The 11,786-nt window shown below is 33.8% G+C and overlaps 1 pseudogene; it reads left to right on the plus strand.

Moving 5' to 3' along the window:
- The first annotated feature begins 672 nt into the window (after positions 1-672).
- Positions 673-978, plus strand: LOC123842271 (protein S100-A10-like; annotated as a pseudogene).
- The last annotated feature ends 10,808 nt before the right edge of the window (positions 979-11,786 follow it).

Genomic DNA, 11,786 nt, shown 5'->3' on the forward strand with positions numbered 1-11,786 from the left:
GGCTGAATTGAAGTGTGCCAATTACATATGTGGGCACAATACACTTCTAATCTTTACCCCTGAATTAAACAGATTTACCCAAGCAGTCACAAGCAGAATTGTTATTGGGACATCTCCCTCAGAGATGTATTGGGGGAAAGCAAATTTAAGAGCTTCCTCCCTGCAAGTAGACTGAATAAAACAGAAGCCCTGAAGAAGCTCAATCAAGTATACCAGGTTTCTTCTTGCAAAGACAGCAATTACGTAAGAAGCAGAGAGAGGCAGAAGTGTGGGCCCTAGTTTGTCCTTTCTCGTGGAAACATGAACTCAGGCAAATTGAGTCCTTTGTGAACACATTAAGAATAGATGTGAGAGGATGAGTTCTGTTTTGTGCACATTGGATTTGTGAACATGAAACTTCAAATGAAGTTGTTGGTAGAAAGATGAGTATATAGCTCCAATGTTATAGCTTCATGTGACCCTGGATTCTTAAAATCTGCTTTAGGAAATGACAGGAAAGGGTAGGATGGGTCTCACAAGAGTTGTCTTTTCCAATCCACCAAGTCAGGCCTATAGCAACCAAGAGAGTAGTTTAATGGAAACAGCAATCCTCTGCTTAAAATGCTGTATAGAACTGGCGGTGAGTCCCAGCCAGCCAATCATCCCCGCCGCGCCTCGGGACAAGGTTTCAACAGACCTCACCAAAATGCCGTCTCAAATGGAACACACCATGGAAACCATGATGTTCATGTTTCACAAGTTTGCTGGGAATAAAGGCTACTTAACAAAGGAGGACCTGAGAGTACTCATGGAAAAGGAGTTCCCTGGATTTTTGGAAAATCAAAAAGACCCTCTGGCCATGGACAAAATAATGAAGGACCCGGACCAGTGCCGAGACAGGAAAGTGGGCTTCCAGAGCTGCTTCTGCAAATTGCTGGGCTCACCATCACATGCAATGACTATTTTGTAATACACATGAAGCGGAAGGGAAAGAAGTAGGCAACATGGAGCAACACCCCCGCCAGCCCAATGATAGTTTTCCTGAGGGGTCTCTTTAGAAATCTGTCCCACAGCTTCCCCCTGTATAAAGGATTCCATGAGGAGATCGGGACCCTCAGAAAATTTACAAATAAAATCCAAGCCCCATTTGAGAAGCAGAGAAAGAAAAGTCAGATAACCTTTTGATTTTTATATTGCTTGCACCCTCTTGACCTCAATAAACAAATTCCTTTTTTAGTTCCTAAAAAAAAAAAAAAAAAAAGGTTGGATAGGTCAATTTCAAAGGTGAAAATTCACGATGGATGCCTGCTATAAATTTTAATAGTTCTTGTTCCATTAAGTTTATTGCTTTCCTAACATTTGTAGTTTTAGATATGGAAACCTTTAATTTTTGTTTTGTTTTGTCTTTCTGGCAATGAGAAGAATCCTACTATAGAAATTTATTGGCTCTAGAATGAGAACAAAAATTAAAAGTCTTGGTGCCTACAAATTTTTCCTAAAAAATGTTTATTAGTGCATTTGTAGAACCAATAACATCATTTTATTACCATAAAAAGGAGGAATGAATAAAAATCATTTTAGATGTGGTCTACTTTTTCTAGGGATTATGTTGAATGGACTGTTTTATTATGATAAGCTAAATAATCCAAAAGTTTCCACACACTGAGAAACTTAATGGGTCGTGAAAGAAAGGTGTCCTGGGAGCTGAAATAAAAACATGGGTATAAAAGCACATAGGCACTATGTCCTCACATATATAAGAAAATTATCCAATTCATTGAGTACTGATTGCTATTTTATTATCTGAATCAATGCAGTTAATGTGGCATTTAGAAATCATAAAGATAAAGATAGGATAATTGTTCCCCTAAACAGAAGTCTTACATGAATATTTTAAACCTCATATGATGAAATCACAGTGAAATTTAGGGAAACCTGGACCCTACAAATGCTACTGGCATTAAGCAGCTCTTGGGGTTTCCTTTGCTTTTCAATAGACTTCTTTTACAATTTAATCAAAATATTAGCTACTGTCAAGGCCAAAGGGATGAAGAGTTTAACAAATTATTTTTCTCTTTTGGTAAATACTTAAGAGATTATTGACAATTAAATAAAAATATTAAATAGTATGTTAGCATTCTGTATTTTAATTGCATGAAAAATAAAAAGATTTTAAACTATTGTATCTATCTTGTACAACAGATTCAAAGAATTTTACAGGTAGCGATAACCATATAGATCAGCTAACATAACGCTCTCACTTTATGGGTGGAAAGGCTAATGCTTACAAATATTAAGTAATCAGATAAAAATTACATTTTAACTAGAGTTGGAGCCAGGGTTCTAACGGCTCCTGAGTCCAGCTGCAGAATTCCTTTTAAAAAACCACATTGCCTCTAAAATTTGTGGTAGGATGTCTGAACCAATTAACATGTTAAAGTCATCCATGTGACATTTGCCTTTTTAGGTTAGGGTGTTGAATATCTCTTTGCATTATTCAGTATATAACTTCACAAAAAGTATTTTTTTTTTTTTTTTAAGATTGGATTGAGGTCTCAGTGCTGGTAATATAGCCTGATAAATTTCCACTTGCTGACTACTCTTGAGTGATCCTCGACTAGCCAATTAAAGATATTTTGCAGTTCGGCACTTGGAATCTCCTTTACACACATGAGGTCAATCCCTCTCCTTCTTTACCCAAGTCACTACTTCCCTCTCTAAAGTATAGATGGGCTTGATCTGTTTTTGTGCACTTTATATGATATTTTGTTTTATATAGGGTATATATTCTGTCTGTTGACTTATTTTGCTCAAAATTATTTTGGGGAAGTTTACCCATTATGTTGTTGTAAATCATTTATTCTCATTATTGTATAAAGTTTTATTATATGAATATATCATAATTTACTTATGTATGCTACTGTTGGTGGCATTTGGTTATTTTCTAACTTTTGGTTTTTACTAATAGTGGTGCCATAAATCTTCAGGCAAATGACTTGTGGTGAACATATGTACACATTCCTGTTGAAAATAGAACCAGGGATAAAACTGCTTGGTTATAGAAATGAATGTTTTCATGTGTCTGTTGGCCATTTGGATGTCTTCTTTGGAAAAATGTCTGTTCATGTCTCAACATCGCTCGGCATCAGGGAAATCCAAATCAAAACCTCAATGAGATATCACCTCACACCAGTCAGAATGGCTAAAATTAACAAGTCAGGAAACGACAGATGTTGGCGGGGATGTGGAGAAAGGGGAACCCTCCTACACTGTTGGTGGGAATGCAAACTGGTGCAGCCACTCTGGAAAACTGCATGGAGGTTCCTCAAAAAGTTGAAAATGGAGCTACCATATGATCCAGCAATTGCACTACTGGGTATTTACCCCAAAGATACAAAAGTAGGGATCCGAAGGGGTACGTGCACCCCGATGTTTATAGCAGCAATGTCCACAATAGCCAAACTGTGGAAAGAGCCAAGATGTCCATCGACAGATGAATGGATAAAGAAGATGTGCTATATATACACAATGGAATATTATGCAGCCATCAAAAGGAATGAGATCTTGCCATTTGCAACAACGTGGATGGAACTGGAGCGTGTTATGCTGAGCGAAATACGTCAATCAGAGAAAGACATGTATCATATGACCTCACTGATATGAGGAATTCTTAATTGCAGGAAACAAACTGAGGATTGCTGGAGTGGTGGGGGGTGGGAGGGATGGGGTGGCTGAGTGATAGACATTGGGGAGGGTATGTGCTATGGTGAGCGCTGTGAATTGTGCAAGACTGTTGAATCACAGACCTGTACCTCTGAAACAAATAATACAATATATGTTAAAAAAAAAAAAAAAGAAGATAGCAGGAGGGGAAGAATGAAAGGGGGAAATTGGAGGGGGAGACGAACGATGAGAGACGATGGACTCTGAAAAACAAACTGAGGGTTCTAGAGGGGAGGAGGTGGGAGGATGGGTTAGCCTGGTGGTGGGTATTAAAGAGGGCACGCTCTGCATGGAGCACTAGGTGTTATACACAAACAATGAATCATGGAACACTACATCAAAAACTAATGATGTAATGTATGGTGATTAACATAACAATAAAAAATTTAAAAAAAAGAAATGAATGTTTTCAACTGCCAGTTTTTCAAAGCAGTTTTAGCCATTTACATTGGTACCAGCCATATTTGAGAAATTCTATTGCTCTATTTCCTTATCGAAAATAGATATTGTGTTCTTTTTCAATTTAAATATTTTTTTGGACACAATGTTATCTCTGTTGCATGCAAGTCCCTATGTGTTTGCACTCTCCCTTTTCCATTGCATCCTCTACTCTGTTACTTGATATCTTACATGCGATAAAATACACATGTTTTAAATACACAGTTTAGAGTTTCAAGTGAAGGTAATAATCCATGCAATTGTCACCTCAGTTAATATTCTGAACACTTCTGTCACCCAAGAAAGTTTCCATTTGTCCTTTTGCATTCAATTTTCTCTGCCCCAGTGGCAACCACTACTCTCAGGTCCACTGCTGTAATAAATTACTTCTGTCTGTTCTTCAACGGTGAGTGAATAGAAATCATATAGCTTATACTCTTTTAGATCTGGCTTCTTTCACTAAATGTGTTTTATCAATTCATGCATGTTATTAAGTGTAACTGTAATATTTTCTTTTGATTGCTGAATAGTATTGTATTGTATGACTGCTGCATACCTTGTATTTATACATCCAGTCAGAATTTGAGGGACATTGGGTTGTTTCTAGTCTGGGGTTATGATGACTAGAGCTACAACAAACATTGTTGGACAAAAATTTTGGCAGTATATTTCTGTAGAAGTGGAGATGTTAAGTTATAGAGTAGGATTGCACTTAACTTTATAAGACATCTTTTTCTAAAGTGGCTCTACTATTTTATATTCCCACCCAATATACAAGAGTACCAATTGTTTCACCAGTCATTCCATATCATTGACAAGGTTTGATACAATCAATCTTTTCAAATTTAACCATGCTTATGGTTTTGAATTTTCTGCTGTTGCATTTTTATAATTTTTATTTAACAGTTAACTAATGACATCACCTTTTCATATGCTTATTTGCTAGTCATTCCTGTGTCTTTTTTGTAAAGTATCTGCTCAAGTCTTTGGACCCTTCAATTGAATTGCTTCCTGTTATACTGTTGAGTTGTATAAGTTCTTTATATATTCTGGGTGCAAGACAAGAACATTGATATTTATATATGTGTGTGTGTATGTATATATATATATCATTATAATCTTAAATGTTTTTCTCCTTTTCTACTCTGTGTCTTACTTTTTCATTTTTAAGGTATAATATGACTGTAATGAACAAAAATTTTTAATTTTGAAGAATTCTAACTTATGAATTTTTTTATGGTCAGTGCCTTTGAAAAGATCTTTGCCTATCTCAAAAATGGCAAAGATTTTATGCCTTTCTCAAAAATTTAGTTTTAACTTTTATGTTATGCTATTCATCTTGAATTAATTTGTGTGTCTGTTGTGAAGTAAGGGTCATAATTCATTTCTTCTCCATATGGATATCCAGTTTTTATGTATTTATTCTTTTATAAAAACTAGCCTTTGCACATTGAATTTCCTTGGCACCTTTGTCAAAAATTTATTCACTATATATATGTGTCTGTTTTGACTACTATAGCTTTAAGCTCAGAGAGCAATATCCTTTTTTTTTCAAGATTGATTTATCCTTTTATTTCAAGATTGATTTGTTATTGAATCTGATATTTTAATTTTCCATATATATTTAGAATCAGCTTATAAATTTCTAGGTTAATAATTAATAATTGACATTTTAAAAATATTTAATCCTCCAATCCAGGAACTTGGCATATATCCCCATTTCTTTACATCTTTTTAAATTTCATTCTTGAAATTTTAGTAGTTTTTAATTTTTCAGTTTTAATATTGAATTTGTATTTCTTAGCAAAGAAAATCCCATCAGGAATTATTAAGGAATTCTATCTAATTTTGCATATATAAACAGTGATATCAACCAGCTGGGCTATTTTTGAGAAAGTATATTTTCTCTGATCTTAAAAGAGAATAAAAAAGCAGTTTTTCAATCAGTACATGCATTTATAAGAGTCAATCATGACAACAGAACATTTTCTTTGTCTCAGGTTGGTTAGAATTTAAAATTTTTTAAAAATTTTTTTCCTTTAAATTTTTTACCAAATATCAATTATTATACCTATTTTAAGATTATAGAGCAAAAATATTTAAGATGATAAAACAAAATTTATATCAATATTAGTGTGACACTAAAGCCTCTGTTCTTACCTTTTTTTAATGGTCTACAACAGAAAAGAATGGAGGGCAAGACAAGAAGGTAGTTAAGGGGGAAAAAGAAGGGAGAAATGTATGTTGACCTGTTTTTTTGTTTTTTGTTTTTTGATTCTTTTTAGAGAGGGGTAGGAGGAGGGGAGGGAGAGGGAGAGAGAATCTTAAGCAGGCTCCATCTTAGGACGCCGAGATCATGACCTGAGCCGAAATCAAGAGTTGGTCACTTAACCTACTGAGCCTCCCAGGTGCCCCTATGTTGATCTGTTTTTACAGCTGAGATTACTGTGTTACTGTGTTATGGTGTACTCTTCAATACAGTGCATTGAATTTTTGCAATATACTGATTTAATTTTTCTTCTTCTTTTATAACTCTACTTGTAGATATACCTAGCAATAAGTGTGTTCAAAATATATCTCAATGAAATAAAAAAATACTGTACATAATTTTCAAATATGTTTTGAAATGTTTTTTGAAGTTATTTGTGTGTATTTTCTCTATTAGAGAATTTAAATGTTTAACATCACTATTGATACTTTTACTTATATTATTTTTTGATGACAAATACTATAAATTTTAGGCTCCATCATGAGTTGCTTAGATTTTTGTAGCCATTTCCTTAGGTGATGATATACAATTATATTTTTTGCAATAATTAAAAATTAACCTTATTCCAAGGTATTTTTCTAATCACATTATTTTAACTTAAGATAGCTATTTGATATATAGTTTTTTTTTTAATTTTAGGCAAAATATGTGACACATCGTGCCTTTATGTATGTTTGTATGTGTGTGCGTGCATAAGACTGTAAGAAAGTGGTAGTTTGAATTTGAGGAATTGAGCTTACATTTAAGGAAGAGAAAGAAATTAATGAATTAGTACACTCTAATTTACATTGCAGTTTTTGTTGGCATCAATAAGCACATTTTAAAATTTAAACTTAGTTTAAAAAAACTAATAGAGCAAAACAGAATGATCAGTTCATCATTATGCCTATGTAACTACTTATATTGGGAAGTAGAATTGCAGTTACTTTAGAAAAGAAAATCACAATTTAAACCATAGAACTGAAAGGACAAGGGTAAGTAGAGGTATATACATGTCCATCAAAGCAATAACAATAAATCAAGGAGGAACAATTAGAAACAGGTTTGAGAGAAAGAATCATGAAGAGAACATGGTGAATTAACTTCTTAGAACAAATTAAAATCCATACAAAAAGGAAATGCATGCAGTTTGGCCATGAGCAGTGACTACTTAGTAATGCAAGATGTGTTTTTAAATCAATATATAATATACTATCATATTTAAAGTCAGCTTTCCGACAGAGAAGATACTCCCCTAAAGTATTCCAAAGAAAATAAGATCAATAAGACCCAAGTGTAAAGAAAGATATAATAAAAGTAGGTGTTTGGAAAAAAAGAACAAAAAAAATCTTACTCAGAAAGATGTCAGAGTAATCTGATTTTGGTTGCAAAGTTTGATGTAGTTTAACTGAATTCAGTTTAAGTGAGTCAATTTAACTTATCTCTAAACCTGCTAATCATTGATTTCTGAAAATAATTCACTTAATGTGACTAAGTGGAGGTCTTATTCCCCCAACACTGAACTATGTGCATTGTTACTACATTCTGACAAGGAAATTTTTCTTGCTCTCAGTGTACACATTGCTACATTCCCCATGCAACCACAAAATTCTGATATTGTCTGAAATTCTGATTGATGCACAGGGGAAAGGAAAACAAGGTTGTTCGAAGAACTAACACCCAAAATAACTCAGAAACCAGAGGGCTTTGTGTGAGGAAAATCAGAAAAGGTGAAGTATTCAATAAGAGATCATAAAGAATAACCAGCATTGCCCAGATCTCTTCTACCAGGAGATAGTTTTAAAAGGATAGCAGTAACAACCAGAAGAAACATAAGTATCCATCACTAGATAAATGGATAAATATGATATGCTATGAATGTATGAATATGTATGAATATTACTCAACCATAAAAAATAATGAAATTCTGTCATCTGCAACATGATGGATGGACCTAGAGGGTATTATGCTAAGTGAAAAAACTCAAAGACAAATAGTGTGTGATTTCACTTATATGTGGAATCTAAAAAACAAAGCAAATGAACAAAAAATGAAACAGAAACAGACTCATGATACAGAGAATAAACTGGTGGTTGCCAGAGGGGAGGAAAGCGAGGGTACAGGTGAAATAAGTAAAGGGACTAAGAGGTATAAACTTTCAGTTATAAAATAAGTAAGTCATGAGGATATAATGTACAGCATAGGGAATAACACTGTAGTAATTTTGTATGGTAACAGATGGTGATTAGACTATTGTGGGGATCATTTCATAATGAATAAAAATATCAAGTACACCTGAAACTAATATTATATGTAAATTATTATTCAATAAAAAATAAGCAGAACAAGCTATTTTATTATATACATTTCTGCCTTTTCTGCAGAAACACCCCAAATTGCTCTGGGAGTCACCAGGGAGTTTACTTTTGCTCTGGAATGAGTCCTGTTAAGCTATCATATAATAGGCACCATTTTCTCTTCTTATAGATCTTGCCAGTATTTTCAAGGTAGATGATCACTATATGCACAAAAGGAGGTATTTTATCTTCTGCTTTATAGAAATTTTATTATTTATCTAGTGGCTTCTACTATAAATCTTAGGATACAATGCTGAATACCAGTCATAATAAAATCACTAATTTGTACCATAATGTTTCCAGCTTGGAGAATGTAATCACTAAGTTTGGAATCTAGATACTATTTTTTCTACTAAATGTGATGATTTTGTTAGTTCGTGATAGGAATTCTTTATCATATTAAGGGTATATCTATCCTTTTCTTGATTAATGTATGAGAATTAGATGTTAATTTTTTAAATGTCATGCTTTTAATGAATATTTAATGAGTATCTATATATATGAGTATATATACTCATATACATATACTCATATATATATATTTTTAAATGTCATGCTTTTTTTTTTTTAAAGATTTTATTTATTAATTTTGAGAGAGGGAGAGAGACCAACAGCAGGGGAAGCAGCAGACAGATGGAGAGGGAGAAGCAGTCTCCCCGGAGAGCAGGGAGCGTGATGCGGGACTTGATCCCAGGACCCTGGGATCATGACCTGAGCTGAGGGCAGATGCTTAACCGACTGAGCCACCCAGGCACCCTAAAATGTCATGCTTTTAATGAATATTTAATGAGCGTATATATATATACTCATATATATATATACACTCATATATAAATACATATATATGTATATATACCAGCTAAAATTCAAAGCATTTGTATATTGGTAGTAAACAAAAACCACAACAGTCCCTATTCTCATGAAACTAACATACTAACATTCTGGTAAAATCAAGACTTAAATATAATATATACTAGGTTAAAAGGAAATGTGTATGGCAAAAGTACAAGGAAAGGAGTCAGAATGTCTGGAAGGGTAAATTGAGAGTCTGACATGGTGACATAGTAAAATCAAGGTGAGTAAGGGTGAATAAGGGAAATTCGAGCAAAAACCATTTCAAATAGAGGGAAGAATAAGAAGGCTAGTGGACTTAGACTGGAAAGGGGAAGGAGGTGAAGAGTAGAGGAGGTAAGGGGACAAAAGAGGACCCAGACCCTTTAAGACCATGGAGAACATGAGAAGTTCAGATTATACTCTGCCTGAGATATAGTTCTATTACACCGTTTTGAACAGCTGAGTGACACATTTTAACTTACATTTTAACAAGATCACCGAATACTTGTTGAGAATAGATCATAGAAATGAAAGACAATAGGCAGACAAACCAGTTAAGCAGCATTTGCACTAATCCAGGTGAAGGATACTGATACCTTGGTATGTGGGAATCGCAGCCATGTTGGTAAGGAGTGATTGGTCTATGTTAGGTTATGAATTTCACCTTGAAGTGAATTTTACATGAAGTTCTTCAAGAAGGTTAAGTGATTTTCTGTTGTATGCATTTTTTTTTTTGCATAACAATTTGTTTTCCTCTCAAAATTTATCATATATAATCTTCTGGTTTCCCTGTGTTATAAAAGACGAATTAAGCCAGCCTAGCTGATTACTTCTTATATGAATATACTGTGTGTCATTTTTCCCTGACAGAATGCTTGTAAGATTTTTTTCTTACTGAAGTTTGATTTTCTTAGGATAAAACTAGAACAATAGTTTGCCCAGTAAATTGAATAATTTGGTTGAAAACTTGTCTTTTGTCAACCCAAAACATATTTTATCCTCCTGCATCTGGTTGTCACTTGTATTTTGAAATTCTTATATCTAGTCTCCTTTTAAAAGATATTTTCCTCATATTTTAATTTCTGTCCCTTTTTTATAAGTCTGTGGATTTCCCCAAGTTTTTCTTTTAATTCACCTATTTAGTTTTCTGCTGTTATCATTATGTTGTTTTCTGCTTCCACTGTGTATTTTTTTCTAATTTTTATTATGAAGTATAACTGGTATATCTACAACAATGAAAATAAATGTCCAGTTTAATGAGTAAATGGGAAGTGCTCCTATTACGGTCACATAGTAGACATTTCTTGAATGAAGGAATAAATGATTGAAACAGGTGAGTCTCTGTGTTAGTGTCTAGTTTCCTGGGTGTAAGTTGGGGCACAAATAGAAATCTAAGTAGCAAGCTGCCCAAACTGTTCTAATTCCAGACCACCTTACACAAATCATCAGGACAGTGGGTATTTGCAGTTACTTCATCCATGATTCCTTCTGTGGATTTTCAGTGTGGGGAGCTTGAACAGGTAAGACATGAATAAGCACTTACATGATTTATAGGCTATGATGATATTAATCAAGTAAGAGGGAGAACCATGGATCTGGAGAATCCCAAAGCTCTCTCAAGCATACATTTTATGTATCACTTGAATTTGCAATATTCTGGGGTATGGAGCTTCATGGACTATGTATGAGTCTCCTCAGTCTACTTATTATTTAACTCATTTATGTGTATTAGTGCAGACATTAGGGAATCTAATTCCAATTGGTTAAATTTTTAGTGTTATTGATTCCTCTTACTTTAGAGATCAAGAAGACTATCTTTGGTTCTGTGTATTTTCTCCTTCTTGAGTCTTTCTTTCTCTACATAAGTTTGTGACAGAACTATATGATTTCTTTCGAATTTCTTAATACATCTACTTGTATTTCTACTCACTAAATTTGATACACAGATTCTTCCAATAAATTCCTCTGTCCCTCAAGGTCAGTATTTCTCACACAACAGAATAAATGCATGAAGAATAGCAGAGATGTGTTACTCCTTCTGATTAAACTTTTTTCAACATAGCACACTCTATTTATGATAATTTGTACTATGTTATATTCAACACTTTTGAAGAATATAAATTTAGTGGAAATGGCAATTTAAACAGCCAGCATTGTTAGAATACATGGCCCTTCCACTTTCTGATGCTTAAGACCTCTACAGATTA

The sequence above is a fragment of the Mirounga angustirostris genome, unplaced genomic scaffold (assembly GCF_029215605.1).
Source record: "Mirounga angustirostris isolate CCGP_5_RB_7025 unplaced genomic scaffold, mMirAng1.0.hap1 SCAF_2, whole genome shotgun sequence".
In the NCBI taxonomy this organism is placed as follows: domain Eukaryota; kingdom Metazoa; phylum Chordata; class Mammalia; order Carnivora; family Phocidae; genus Mirounga; species Mirounga angustirostris.